This window comes from Oxyura jamaicensis, chromosome 7 (genome assembly GCF_011077185.1).
Source record: "Oxyura jamaicensis isolate SHBP4307 breed ruddy duck chromosome 7, BPBGC_Ojam_1.0, whole genome shotgun sequence".
Lineage (NCBI taxonomy): Eukaryota > Metazoa > Chordata > Aves > Anseriformes > Anatidae > Oxyura > Oxyura jamaicensis.
In genome coordinates this window covers 36,721,600-36,737,404 of record NC_048899.1, presented here as the reverse complement: position 1 = coordinate 36,737,404, position 15,805 = coordinate 36,721,600, and the positions used below count along the sequence as shown (strand labels likewise).

Genomic DNA, 15,805 nt, shown 5'->3' with positions numbered 1-15,805 from the left:
TTCCCTTCCCCCCCCCCCCTTTTTTTTCCTTTTTTTTTTTTTTTTTTTTCCTTTCTTCTTTTTCTCTTCTGCTTTCCAGGGCTTTATGTCTGAGTTTAGCAGACAGAGTTGGAGCATTTTGTCCATTTCTTGCTGATATGTGTTCTTGAGGCTTCGTTGAAAAATGAAATTCAGAGTCATTAAGTGGCAAATTTATCCACAGACAGGTCACCATCAGGTGTGTTTATGGGTATGCCTGAGCAAAGTGTTGCTCTGTTCCTTCCCTCATCCAAGGACAATCAAAACTGGACGAGTGGTTTCTGTGCTCCTTCTCCTCGGAAAGGTTCATTCACCCTGAAAGTGAACCAGCCCTGTATAAAGAATCTGTCCCGTGAGCCAGCCACAGGTGTTTGTGAGTGCACCTTGTTGGTCAAACACATCCACCTGGTGAACAAAAGACACTGTATATTTGTGAGTAAAGTGCAAGTACAAACAAGGGCTCTGAGGATGTTTTCAGAATATAAATTTCAGAATACAAATTGCTCACGGTGATCCTACTAATTCAGCTGCAGGTTTTCCTCTTTGCAAAGAAACCTCCGACTGCAATCCCTTGTACCACAGCCAGTTACCCTTGTCCTAACTCCCTCATCAAGTGGGGCTCAGTTTCTTCTTTCTCATTTGGATATTTTATTTTATTTTTAATATTTGATTACATCCCATTGTGTCTGATACTTAAGAGAATTAAGCTCTCCTCGCTGTAATGAAACCTCAGTAAGCCTGGAGTGCTTTGGCAAACGTAACCTCAAGCTTGTTTGTCGAGAGGGTTTTGCCAAGCCCACACAGTTCTAATTACATCTTTTCACTGGCCTCTTTTAAACTGTCCCCTCTTTCCAAAGTCTTTTGTGTGTTATGCAGAAATACGCTGTTATAATGAATACAGTATGTTTAGAATAAGTTTCATTGGATTTGGTAGCCAAGCAATTGTGCATTTTTATTAGAGGTACTGTAGGCTTCCAATGGAGATAATATTTATACAGTGGTCCAGTATTGTTTGCATTTAGAAGAATAAATAAAATGAATAATATCCAAACAAGATAATTAAAATGTCACTTACAAAGTACCTTTAATTTGCTTTGGATTTTGCATTTCTCTTCCTTCGCTTTGAAGACAAAGAGAAATACTCTCAATATCAATTCTCAGCCTATTTCATATGGCACTGAAAAGATAAGTATCTTCCTTTTGGACAATATTTACAGCTAGATTGAAAAACGGCACCCACATTTGCATCTTTGCACTGTGTTTCTCAGTAGACAAACATTTTTGTCTGTTTTTATCAGATGCTAACTTTTTTTGTTGTTAAATCAGAGGGTAGTGGGTGATCCAGAAAGTAACCAAACCAAACCAAAACCAAATGAACAAAAAACCCAACCTGTTAAAGTTGCATATAGTGCCTGTTAAAAAGGCTGATGGACAGGTAACGGTGGAAAACAGTTTTCATTAGCTCCTGGAGTGTGTTTCTGTGGGCACCCAGAGTTCATTTTAAAAAAGAACGAAGAACACAACACAACACAACAAAACAAAACAAAACAAAAAAACAGCCTGTTATTATATATGAGATAATTAAAAGTTTATCATATGCACATAGACATAGTTATGTAGATATATGTAAGTATGTATATATGCAAGTATATACATAAAAGAGAAAAGGGGAGTGAAAAAGAAACAGACAGCAGGAGACCTGTTAATCACGGGCCCTTTAGGGCTCTTGATTTACCAGCTGTGGAATATTTCCTGAAAGTAGTGGACTTTGATAAACTATAGCACTGTTTAAAATATGTGTTTGGAGTTTACTGGCAGGAACAAGGTGACAGATTTACACAAGTTCAAACCAAACTTCACGAACCTGTTGCCTGTTGCACACCTGGAGTTCTGTGTTTGTTTACTACATATTCAGCACTTTTAAAGATATGTAAGTGTGAAATACCTGGGAATTGTTCTTGTGTTTTGAACCAGCAATTTCTTCTGTTCATGAACATGGCTGTTTTTAAACATGTCAAACATTACTTGTCCCTGATTTTATATTTTATTTTATTTTTATTTTATTTTATTTTATTTTATTTTACTTATTTTATTTTATTTTATTTTTCTTGATATAACTATTTTTGTAACCATTACTGTACCTATGCCATGAGATAATTGTCCTTAGTGCTTACTGTTCTCCCTCTTGATCTTTGCAAAATCTGTTGGGATTACTCAAGATGAAAGGGTGGCTGTGCAAATATGAAATCTTATTCTCTAGTATTTGTAACTAGTTGCAATACACAAATTTTAAATGCACAATTGCATTGCATCCTCAATAAATAAGGGCATTGGATAACACAGACTGTATGTCTCTGAGACAAGTGAAAAAAAAACACACAACAAGTTAAGCTTTTTATTTTTGTAATAGTTATTTCTACTTTCATTTTTTTTTTTTCTGCTGTGCGTTGTTAACTAGATCTTTATTTCCAGAAACTGAAATGTACTCCTCTTTCTTTTCCTTGAAAATTAAAAGCTTCTACCTTAAAGAAGTGAATGATACATTATCTGCTATCTCTAAATTGAACCCATTTGGAGCTATTTGCATCCTGTAGAAACCTACAGCTGAGTGCTGTGCTCAGAGGTGTAATGACTGGTTGTCACAACACGCTGGAGGTGGCCCCATAACAAAATGATCCCCTGTCAATCCCCTTGCAGGAAATGCATTGGCAACCTGTAATTCGGCCTCAGTATTAACATCCTGCCTGGGTTTTGTTAAATGGCACTTTCTAGGAAGTAGATCTGCTGAACTTGTGCTTAATAATGTTTTAAAGGGAATATTTGATGGAAGTTTTAGAAAGCATCACATGGGGTTAACAGTGATTTGTCATTTGTTTCTAATTAAAGGACTTAATCTCTTATCACTAGAACAGCCTATTTTTTTATACTAAAGGCACAGATGTGAATGGAAACATATTAATGAGATGTCATACTACACAGTCATTTAGTGTTTTGTTTAACTTAAACATAGCAGAAAATGTGCATCTAAGTAGACACATGTAATGACATTGAGATAGAATTATAATTTCCTACATTTGCATAACCTTTAGCAGCATCCACTTTAGATCCACCTTGCGGTAGTTATTCTATATTCAAAATTGATGTTTGTTATAGTACTAAAAGGGTCTAAAATCACAGAATGACATTGTTTTCCTGTCCATGAACCTGTTGTTTTCCTTAAGCCAAATATATGCCTGTTGGACATTGTTGGTTCTTCTTAAAAAGGAGAAACAGAATCTGCCCAGTCTGACACTGATGTTTATTGTTCTTGCAAAGAGATGGAAAGCAAAGGCTAACCTCATCCATAGGTACCGCACCTGTTATTGTCAGATATATAACAGCCAGTTTACTCCATAAATAAATAAAAAATAAGCAAAAGGAACATTGTATGATGTCTGAGACCCAAAGGGACCATGTTGGTCTCACGCTCTGGCCAGCTGTATGATGCAGACCATCGTGTATAACTCAGTAATCTCTCTGTCAAGCCTAGAGAAACTGTGCACGAACTAGAGAGGGCCATCTTTTCCAACACTGCCTTCCTCTAGGTCACAAAAGAAGTTAGGGTTAGTGCAAGGATGAACAAGTCATTTAACATATTCAAATCCATTAATTTATTTTAGTGTCTAAGTATTCAGTATGTAGATTATTGAGAAAAGCCTATGACAAATGGAAGACTTTTTTTTTTTCACTCCAAGAGGTTTGTGAAGAGGTTGCTGCTGCATGTTGGTGACTCCAGCTCTCCTGGCATGTTCCTGTGTGCCAGGGCAAGGGCCATTGCTAACACCAGGGACCAGCAGTAGATAATGCCCATGGGGAAAAAGACCAGGCAACTTTATTCACTAGTTAAGTTTTGTCTTTATTTTATTTTATTTTTTTTTGATCAGAAGACTGTGAATTTAGACACGTGGACTGAGTTTCTCTGTCTGTCTTTCAGTGCAACTCGAGGTAAACTTGTGAGACCCGAATTGTGGCCACCGTTCTTTTAACTAAATCAGAATTCCTCCTTTAATTCTGCATGTCAGACTCAAAGCTAACTTATGTAGGTACTGAAATGTGTCATGATTGGTGCCTCCCAGTGGCAATTTGGAAGATTAAGAATGGTAAGAGTGATCACTACCTTGCCTATTTCAGCTGTTGTAGTAAAAATCCTTTGACTGAAAGCCTAGCATTCCTGTCGCCTATTGCAGCAAATATTTGGAGAAATAATGTTCTTTTTACTTTCTATTAGCCTTTTCATATTGTTAACAGTAACCAGAAGAAAAGAAAATCTAATTCAGTTTTCCTGCTATATCTCCTCTTCCTCCACTATGCCCATCATGTGTTACCTCCCTTGATTACTGTAATCTTTTCCCTTTAAGCTTTTCATTCCCCTTCTTTAGTCTTTCCAAAGTTCAGCTACTGAAATACCTCATTATCCATCCCTACTGGCACGTCGCTCTTCTTTCCTCCCTTGTACTCTCACCCTCAATTCCCATTATAACCTAACAACAGGACTGCCCAAACCCTTGCTTTGACTACATTACAGTAATTTACTTTTAAACCCTTTCTTAGCTATTTTTCTATTTTTTTCTCTCATTTATTTATTTATACTGATTGTCCTATATCCATCCACTTTTTGCTCACTAAGCTTTTTCTCTTGTTCCAAACTTCTTTAGAAACATGTTTTCCTGTAAACCTTCCTACTGAGACCTCCCCAACAACTGCCCCTTATTGCTTTTCCCTTCTTGGTAGCCTCACTCCCACCTGAACCACCTTTTGTACCATCCCTTCACTGTCTGAAGCAAAAAGCTCAGTAATAAAGAATATTTTACTGTATCTCCCTCTACTGCCTTTTGTTGTCTTCTGCTTACTCTACTTCATTGCCAATGTCTCTAAAAGGAAAGTCTCCAGGACAAATGTCTAGAAGAGGTAATTATTTCCAAACAGAATGCATGTGTTTGTCAGTGGCGATGGGTGGAAAATGGTTCCTTCCTTGGTCATAACCTAGAGCACAAGGGCTAGGTAGCGTTTTGCTGGAGAAGATTGGAGGTTCACTACACATCACAAAGATGTGAATCAGCCAGTCAAGTCTGTGGTCAGAGGTTTCCTTAGCTTTCTTCTGGTCCTGTTTTGCATAATTACACACACACACATATATATATATATATTTCAGAAACCGTTGAATAGGCACAGAGAAGCAGTAGTTTGGCATTTATGTCACCATTTGAAATGCTATCCAGAAAATTAAGATTATTTAAAAATAACAGCAATAAGGTTTCGCTAGCTATGAAACTCAATTGCCAGAAATCATAAAAAAACATAAAAATTAAAATTTGGCTTGAAAAAGAACTTGTAATGGTAAGATCAACTTGATGTATTTTCCACCAGAGAGTTCTTTCGATGTCAGCTCTAGCAAATAACCCACTATTTTAGTGATTTTATTTTTCTGGCACATACATATGTATTTATAAGCTAGTACTGAGTAAAATAAATGATTAAATAAGCCTACATTCTAAAACAAAAGTGCCTGTATTTTTCCTCTAAACTGTTTTATAGAGATTATGAAGTAACCAGGCTAAGGTGGCAGTTTATCAAAACGTAACACTTGAAAATAAATGAAGAATATTTATGTCAATATTCATTTGCTTTTAGTACAGTAACTCCATCTATCTGTTTGATCCATTACACTTCAATTTAAAGGAGTCAGTCAAAGCAAAATGTGTTCATTGAAATAGTTAAGGAAGAAAAACAATGGAATAGTCCTAATTACCTTAGAATAACATTCTGCACAAAAAGTTGCGTGAGTAAATCTTTTCACATGGGAAGGAAAAGTCCCTGTGTGATAATTTAAAGAGTTAAACCATGAATGAACATTAATTCACTCTTTTCCATTCAGAATACTTGGACCACCAAGCCTGTTTCCCTTAGTGCTTTCCTTTGTATTTTCTTGGTGGGAGACCACTTCTAGTAGGTGACGTCCCTCCTTTTATAACAAATTGTTTCTTTTGGCTGCTATGGTTATGACAGTTAAGGAATACTGTTCCTCCAGAATTCCAAGTTTTACTCTTTCCTCACTTGTATTATAAGTTTTCCCTAAAATTAAAATAATGATATGCTAAAAAAATCCAAAGCCAGGTCTATCTTGTAACACTTCAGAAAAATCATACAGCAGAATTAGGTTGTTTCAACATGCAGTGGTTTTCTCAGGTGGCTCTAACTTTTGGCTGTTTCTTGTAGTCAAGAGAAGCTTGTAAGCTTGTTACTAGGGGACTCTGTAAATGTATTTGTATTTCCTGGCTTTATGAAACTTTTTATGAAACTTTTTTTTTTTTTTAATTAACAGAAAATGCCAGAAAATGGCTTATTTTTTATTTAGCAAAATGTTCTCCTTTTGTGAAATGCTTAATGGAAAGATTGTTATGCAACCGAGAATATTCCAGTTTTCGCGTTGGCTATCATAGCAGAACTAGATGACTTTCTGATGGGAAATAAGCATGTAAATGGAAATACGAGTGCTTATGCACACTGGCTAAAACTAAAAAATAGATTCAGTTTTGGAGATGAGAGCTACAGATTTCAGTCTTCGGCTTTCTTGTTTTAGTCATTCACAAAGCTTCACGTTGAGTGAAACTCAAAAAAGACTGCTCCATAAATTCTGCAAAATAAATCTCTGATCAATACAGCCATTAGTCAGCTTTCTCTAGGATGGGGCAAAGACTTAAAAGTCTTTAACTACTTGTGCATACTGAGTGGTCAGGTGTGTTATGATGGCAGAAGATTTTGCTATCAGGGCAATCTGTATATCTAATAGGATAAATGTGCAATTGTTTATATTTGGTATCAAAATAACAGGATCACATAGATTTCGTACCTAGAAAATTGAAATGAATATTGTGCCATCTAGAAGGCAAACCATTGAACCAATTTCTTCCAGGTAGGACCTGTCTGTACAGAGCCACCCCACCCCACCCAGCCTATGCCGCTTTCCATCCCAAGCTCTACATCTGACCGAGAGAGAAAGTTGTCAGCCCAAAGTTTATGAAGCACTTCTGCTCTCTTTTTTTGCCCTCAGTAAAAGTTTGAAAAAGACTCATAAATGGCAAAAAGGCAGTTGCATACGGGAAATGTAACTTGGCAATGAAAGCCTGTTTTGAAGTGCACTACATGGTTTCTGAATAAATATTTCTTTAATGCATGTAATTACCGGATCAGCAGAATAAATGTGGTCATGTCCTTGTAATTAATACATTGTCAAAAGTTCATTTAAGTATAATAATTTCACAGGGAAAATGCTGTCTATGTAGTTCTTGCAATAATTTGTTAAATTAAGTGCAATAAATATAAAATTATTAGTAGATATATATTTATTTTTAAGTTGATATTAATATCCACATGCCATCTAATACTCTTAAACATTTTTTTATTAAATGTGCTGCAATAATGTTTTTCTTCTTTTTAGTAAAGGAATTTTCAAGCATCACCACTTAGTGCTGCAGCTGCAGTTGGCAAATATTTAGTTAAGAATTGTGTAATCAAGTTGGCAAAGTCTTGAAAACCCAGTGAGGAATGCACAGAGAAGGTTGCCTGTTTATCCACTATAGAAAACAAAATGTTTATCCCTCGATTGTGTGTCATACTTCTTCAGTTCTACCCAGAGCTGATCACAAGAGCTGGGTTAAATGTTACAGCTGTAAAGAGTGTTTAGCAATGGAAAGAGTGTCATTCTTGGTATTCAGGACTTATTTACAATAATTCTTGAGAAGAGAAGCATTCTGATGCTTCACTGTCAATCTCAAAGTGGTGGCTTTTTTTTTTTTTTGTGACTCTTTTTGCTACGGCTGGGGAAGCAGAGGCTGTGGAGCACTGGTGGGACCACGAATACTGCTCTGGTTATGGCCAGGTAATTTGTGCTCAATGAAAACATACACTTTATTGACTTCTGGTGAAGTAGCATGTTCAGAGAAATTAATGCTGGTTTAATACTGGTTGGAGGGGAGCTGTTGTACCTGCTCCAGCTCAAAGCTTGGTAAGGGATGCTGTTGAACTGCCATGTAGTGAACAGTTTTTGGGCAGCACGGCATGGTTTTACTGGGTCAGGGCTTTGTGCTGTACAGTCATGGCATTTGTCGTCTGGCACTACAACTCCTAAAGAGTATGTATTATATTGTTGAACCTTGGTCAGAGATCAGTTTCTTGCTTGATCATGCATATGACAAATGACTGTTTAAAATAGAACTGGAATTCAACTCCCTAGTTTCTAAACTTATCCTCAGTTTGTGCTCATGAGAGCACACCTCTCCCATATGACATATACCAAAGAATGATTAAGACACTATAGGACTTTACAGTTCTAGTCAATCTATTACATTTATCCAGGCAGTAGAGGCTTCCTATTCAACGTGTAGAGATCTTCACCCTTCAGCTTTGCTTTGATTTGAAATTTCATAAATTTGGCAACTCTCAAGAGAGCGATTGTGGGGCAGTATTTGAGGTATATTGGCTACGCAGGAAAGCTGGGGCTTTTATTTGAAGGTGGAAACAAAGAAAAGCAAACAACAACAAAAATATATCTGGTTGGATGAGCAGGCTCAGAGAGGGCAGTAGTTAATGGGTCACACCCAACCCCTGGCAGCTTGTGACCCCATAAGAGTCTCTCCTGGACCTATTTTGTGCGAGCATCTTCATCAATGACCTGAAGGAGGTGATGAGCTGCACTAACACCACATTTGCAGATGACGCCAGACTGGTCATCCAGGCAACACACTCAAGAGCCTTTCAGAGTGATGTAGACATCCTGAGGGAATGGGCAATTAGAATTGCAGGAAAATCAACAAAGAGATATGAAAAATCATGCCTTTGGAAGGAATAATTCCTGGAAACAGTTCTGTTGGAGACCATCTTGTTTGTGAACAGGTCTAGAAAAATGACCAAGGTGCTGATGGGCAGCAAGCCATGAAGGAGCCAGCAGCATCCTGGGCTATAGAGGCAAGGATGTGGCCAGGAAGCTAAGGAATTTAGCACTGGGTGCAGGAGGAAGGGGGACAACAGCCATAAATTCGAAGGGGAGAGATCAGGGCAGCACAAAAGGAGAATCTCGTCCCTGTGAGGGACATGAAACAGGGAAGCAGGTGGTTTTCCATCTTCATCCATGAAGGCCTGAGGGACCCAAATGGATCAAGCACTGAGCAACTGGATTGGACCTCAGGGCTGATCCTGCTGGGTCATGAACTGGTGGAGACCTCCCTTCCCTCCCAAATTTCTCTGTGATCCTGTGGATGTGAGGACATATTCAAAAACTTCGAATCTCTAAATCTGAGCCACACATTGCCAGCTCTGAGTTATATGCTAAGAGTAAATTACAATAGGTAATGAGAATCTAAAATCTTCTCTGACGTCTGTCAGCTACAATGTATAACCTTCCGAATACCGCATTTCAATGTTAACACTTACATTTGCTCCAGTGAGATATAAATGTTACTTGACCCTGAAAACAGGTCATGGAGCACATATGACATCTTGCAATTAAACTAAAAGATTCATTGACAAATATCATTCAAGTAGTACAATTTAGATGGTTACAAGAAACCGTAAAAATGTTGTGATACTGCAGGGAAATAGGCTCCGATGGGTCTATATTGTGTCTTGGCATTGAGACATTGTACACAGTAAGAATAAAACAATGCTGCTCATAAACAGAGGAACATTAATTATATACATTTAATTTTATGTAACATCACACTTGTGGAAAACATAAGAAAATTCATGTGTTGTAAATGTCATCCTTTTTTTTTGTCTTTTTTCTTCTTTTTTTATTTTTTTTTATTTTTATTTTTTTTCCTGGAGGTATTTTCCATTATTATTTTATGATGATAAAATAAGGTGTACTGATGTATTCTCAAAATAATTTTATATTTATTTTTACTTATTTCAATAATATGATAATATTGAGTCAATAAAGATGATGTCAGGAAATCTATGAACTATAATGAATTTTATTTACATTTTTATTATAGCACTAACTTCACATCAGTTCCCTTCAAGTGTACATTTGAAAAAAAAATGTGCAAATCATCTCTTTTTAGCAAAACTACCCAAAACATCTCAATCACTTCTGTAATGAAATTTTTATTGCAGCGTTTGAAAATATTTACATCAGCAAGAAAAAAAAATGTTCATCAAATGAGGCCATATTCTGGGAGAACAGGGAAAACGGAGTAATGTAAGTGAAACATTACATGGGGAGAACTGGCCCTTGACTTGATAGCCCTTTTCCGGAAAATGGTAGCATTAATGTAGTTAGATGAATATATCTTTGCACAGTGAAAAGTTCCAGTACTTGTTATGCAGTATCAGTAAATGAGGCTCTTTCTTTTTAAAGTTATACTTCAGGATTGCTGTGATGGTGTTAAATGGCATGGACGGTGGTACTCAAACTGTAGTCTGAAGACACTGCTATCTAGACGCCTTCACAAATGGTTATGGTCAGAATCAGTCAGCTGTGTCTTCAGAAGTGTTTTTAACTCGGTTTCTGATGAGACGAGTGCTTTGTTGTCTGAGAGAAATTTTGAGGGTGGACAGCAGTCAGTTGGCAGAAAACTTTTGGGCCTTGCCGGTCCAGAGCAATTAATGCAATGATTGTGTTTTGGAATCTGGGAGGAAAAAGGTGTTTCTGGCAGGGAGGACGGAAAGGTCCTAGCTACCTCTGAACCCCTCTGCATTTGGAAGCGTTAGCGGCACATCCGACAGCGTTAGTCTCAGGCAGCCAGCTGGTAACCATGAGAATATAGTGCACCATATTGCATTTCCAATAACAGTTTAAGCTGTTTGCAATCTCAATAAACTTTTAACACTTTTGAAACATGTGCACAGAGGACAGTTCCTTGCTTCTGTTGGAGGGAATATCAGATTTACATAGTGTCCGGACACTGACATTTCCAAAAGCTGCAAAGTCCGCAGCCAAAAATAAAAGCAGGCCAAGAGCAGCAACAAAACTCCTGGAAACCTCTGTTCACTGTTTTTCAATTCCATTTTATTCATTTTATCACTACAGCTTGGGGCTGGGCTTCTGGGTTGGGCCACTGGGAGCTGCAAGGTGTGGACCTCACTTTTTTTTTTTTTTTTCATACAGGAGGAGATGGCAGGAGTTCTTTTTCAAACTTTGTTATTAGGCATATGCAGAAGTTTCCCCAGCTAATAACTGCCTCACATCATAAACAAATATATAACTTTTCATTTTAATTTTATTTTTTTCTCTCTCTCCCTCTCTCTCTCTCTTTTTTCCCCTCTCTTACTATACATTCTTAGCATGGTGGGTGATGAAGAGATGAAACATTTCCTGCTCTCTTTTGGCAGGGTAGTTTGTGGGAAAGCAGCAGAAACGACAGAAGAGCAATTCAGTTCATCTGCTCAGGAAGCTGCAGAGGTTTTTTGTAGCTGAATCTAAGCCTCTATCTCTGCTCTATGTTATTTCACTGCCTGTGTTCATATATGCTTCTGCTTACATGTCTGGTGCAGACTTGGCTCTGTTTTGAACTGCACTTCCATTTGTCTTAACGCCCTGCTTTTTGCTCATATGAGCATAACTACATGTGGCAAAAATGTTTATGCCCTTATGCAGGAGAGCACTCAGGCAGATTCCTGAGTCACATTAGGGATTCTGCGTTGGACAAAAGCATGTTGTGCTCCTTTCCCACGTCTGCGTGCAAAGTCCTTATGTTATCCCGCAATTCTGTATAGATTCTAAAGGGAATTGCTTAGCTTCAGATCTGAAATATTGATGCCCACAGCTGACTGGATGTTGTATCAGAGCGCATTTCCAGCATCCCTTGGTGTCTTGCTGATGCCCTGTCCTGGCTGTGGCTACCCAGAACAAGGAGGCTATGGCTTTGTTGCACTCTGGAAAGAAACAAGTGTTCTTCCAGTTGTCCATACACACTCAGTGTTAATTAACTCTGTGTTCATGTTAAATTGGTTCCTAATCCAAACCAGCTTCCTGTCCTGATTTTTTTCTATATTTTTTATTGCACCAGGCACCTGCATCAAATGGGCACTCTGAGCAACTGCAAAGCTAGTTTTGTCCTCCAGTGAGAAAGTCAGGATTTCACATGCTGCCTTCTCTGTTGTACTGTGACCATACGCCGTGCTATTCAAACAGAATAATGGCCCCACTCTTTTCCATATAGAGCCTCATCTTTCTGCTTGCTTGTTTCATTGATAAGCCACCTCTTCTGGTGCAGTAGCACATTATTATAATACGCCAGATACCGATGTCAAGACATTGATATATGTCATTAACACAATTAAAATAAATCCAAACTCATGTTGTATTTCACAGGCTGAGTTTTATCCTGACCTCCTAAGGTGAGAGACAGCTGTTTTCCATTGTCAATGCTTTGGTTATTTGTTTATTTTTGTAAAATGCACATCTGAAACCCACCTATATAAAACTGGAATCCAGGCTGCATTTTAAGGGAAAAATATGCAGACTTTGAGAGAAGAAGGGAAAAAAAAAAACCTGCAGCAAACACCAGGATATGTGAGTGAGTAAGCATAATAGATCAGAATAAGACCCTAAATCAATTTTATTTTCACAGTTCTAGCATCATAAAAAGTGGGTGGCAGTAAACCAATTATTATGCAACTTAATGAACTAATTAGGAAAATCAGAGCAATAATGGTACTGGTACTGACTGATCTGAATATAAAAAGTAGAATTAAGTTCTTAGTATTGAATTTTTCAATACAAAGACTGATATAATAACTTTTTAAAGCATTTTGAACTTGGGGAGAAAAAGGGGGATTACATCTCTAGTTGCTGCGGGTATCAGAATGATCTGCTGTTTCTTGTACTAAACTATCAGTATGATCATGTGTGCTGATTTAAAAAAGCAAACAAACAAACAAACAACTAAACAACTAAGGACCACAGAAGCATGGAATCACAGAATCATAGAGTGGTTTGAAGTGGAAGGGACTCTAAAGCCCATCTAATTCCAACCCCTTGCCGTAGGCAAGGACACCTCCCACTAGATCAGGTTGCCCAAAGCCCCATCCAACCTGGCTAGGTCTTTAAAAGTTTCATTTGCATTTCTGTGCCCCTAAATGCTGCTGAAATCCTGACATTTGTGGTCAGTAGGTGTTTAAAGGCCTTGAGGATATGGCTTAGGTGGCTGCAAAGTCTGATGATGTGTAACCTTGCACAGTGGGATTGCTGCATGAAACCAAACACTGGTTTAAGCTTTTGTAGGAATGGGGTTTGCACCAAGCTGAACACACAGGAGTAGAAACCACAAAAGCACAGCTTCTCTTCCTTAATATTAGTATCATAGAACAAGCTATACTTTAAAATGCTTTAAAAAACTCCTCTAATACTGTACATGCTGACAGAAATTGTGAATATATTGCTATCAGACCAGCATTTCTCATTATGTTTCAGATATTATGTATGAGCACTTCAGGACTTTCAATAGTTTGTTGATTTTCTTTCTTTACAACATTTCTGCCTTTACATATGTTGATAACATGATGTGTGATTATGGGCCTAAACCTTTTCTCTTCAACATCAACGACAAGACTCCTTTTGACTTTGGTGCCTAAGTTGAAATGAACACTCATAAATTTCCCCATTATTTTCTTGCTATTATGATATGTACTCTATGGTTTTCATCGATTCATAATGTTTCTTTATCATACAATTACAAAATAAGTTTTCTTTACAAGCTATCACGATACCATACCTGCTTTATCTATGTTTGGCAAATCTAACAGCTATAATATTTTTATGTGGCACACATGGATTTTTTAATGGTCTTTACGAGGTTTGAATATGAAATTGTTGCTTGAGAATGAACGTTGCCATCAGAGACCAGGTCATATGTGTTACAGTGAAGATCCTATCTTGAAATGTGATCCTTGTGCTGTTGAATGGAGTGTTACTTGTGTGTGTGTATCCACAAACAGGACTTGGCTGTGTCAGTGTTTGAAAACTCTTGCTTTGTCAGACAGCATCCGTATTTCTTCCAGGAAGGTAGCTTTCTGGTCCGCAAGTGCTTTACCACAAAGTCAAGGCAAAAGTCTTTTTTTTTAAATAGCTTTATACTTCACGGAAAAACACAAGTCAGAAGAAAAATAATTTCTGCTTTGCATGGTAAAAACAATCAGTGTGAATAGTTTTGTTTATTTTCCTGGTCAAAAAGTCACTGTCAGAGTATATTTAAAGCAAATGGGGAGATGGGAGGGGCAAATGGCCTTAAAGCAAATGCATCACACACAATACTTTTTTAAAAAAAGAGAAAGAATCCAGGCCAGCATGTTAAAAATGAGCATTTCCAATACAATTTGTCACCCATGCATAAATCTTGCTGACATTTCCAGTCACTTTAATAGCCTTCCCATTTTATAAATCAGTATGAACTTGCACAGTTGCAAAAAGTGTGTATTTTGAACATCTCATTTGCATACTTTACCAAAAGCCAATGAGGCAGTGGAAGCAACACTGGTGATCATAATAAGTGTTTGGGAAAAGGCAGAAAGATCACTAATGGTTTGCCTTTAGGGATTTCTGTACTCCATAGGGGACGAAAATGAGAAATATTTTTCAAACAGCAGGGGTAAAGGTTTTAAAACTAGAAACACATGGAGTGATAAAAATGTTAGTGCCACAGGGCGCATAGCAGGAAAAATTTACAATGTAAAAACTGTAATTTCAGCATTAGGAAGTAATAATCGTGTTTCATCATTGTTATTAAAGCATGACCCTTAAAGTCACATAAATTAGATATAACTTTCTAGAGAAGTGTATTAATCTTCAGTGGAAAATATTAGGAAAGTTTATTATCATAAGAAGATCAGAAGAAACTGTTTTTTAATAAAAAATAAGTTATACTTTTTTTTTTTTTTTTTTTTTTAAGAAATCTTTACCATTTTGAAACAGCAGGTAGTCGTGTGTTTTCTATGTTTGCTCAATGCAAAATGCAGTGGCCAGTTTTGCTCTGAAAACCAATAGGAGTTACATAAGAAGAAACAACCAAGCAACAATTAAAGAATGAGCAAAGAGAAACCAGGAGGTACTATTCATAGGCATAAATGGCTTATATCTTGGTCAACATAGTCTTTCTATTGCATTGATGCCAAATGCATCCAAATGATTAATGGAGAATGTTAGACTCACAGGAAAAAAAAATAAAAGTAAAATTGTAGCCTGAGGTACCACAAGAATATCCACTGGGAGATTTGAAATAGAACCAGCTATCCAAGGTGTGTAATTAGTGACTGAGAGATAGCTCCCATCCTATCTTTAAAGTGCAATTTTATGGGGGCCTCTGTATTTCCTGTGAGTCTTTCTTAACCATATCTGTTCACCTGCAAGAACTTTTGGAAAAAAAATGTATTTTCAGCAAACTGATGCCACAATGATGCTGGGGGCATGGTAGCCCCCAGCTCTGCCATCTTGGTCTATTCATTGGGGTATAAACGAGGGGCACAATGTGGTGGGACTGGACCTTCTGGGAGACGAACCAGCTGCTAAGTACTGTGCTGTGCCACACTGTCCCACTTCTGTGGATGTATCCAGAATGAATGTGATTTCTGTTGCCTTTCTGGCTCCAGGATCCAGAGCTTCCTGAAATGGATCATTCAGGGGGTGGATTTAGCAGTGTTTGCTGTGACCCACAGGAACTGCCTAGGTGATGACTAGAACAAGAAAATTATCTCTGAATTTTTCTATTTCCATAATTATCTTGAAAATTTTCTTCTGTTTCAATTTAAAAAC

At 37.5% G+C, this 15,805-nt stretch overlaps 1 protein-coding gene and 1 long non-coding RNA gene across 3 annotated transcripts in view; both read left to right on the top strand.

The window, feature by feature from the left end:
• The window catches only part of LOC118170054, a 24,759-nt gene extending 13,083 nt beyond the window's left edge, over positions 1-11,676 (top strand). The window contains exons 2-3 of the long non-coding RNA XR_004752470.1: positions 7,937-7,943; positions 11,666-11,676. This is a non-coding gene — a long non-coding RNA (uncharacterized LOC118170054). The remainder of the gene's footprint in view (positions 1-7,936; positions 7,944-11,665) is intronic.
• LOC118170053 overlaps positions 1-15,805 on the top strand; it is a 359,390-nt gene that overhangs the window by 257,551 nt on the left and 86,034 nt on the right. The window lies entirely within an intron of this gene.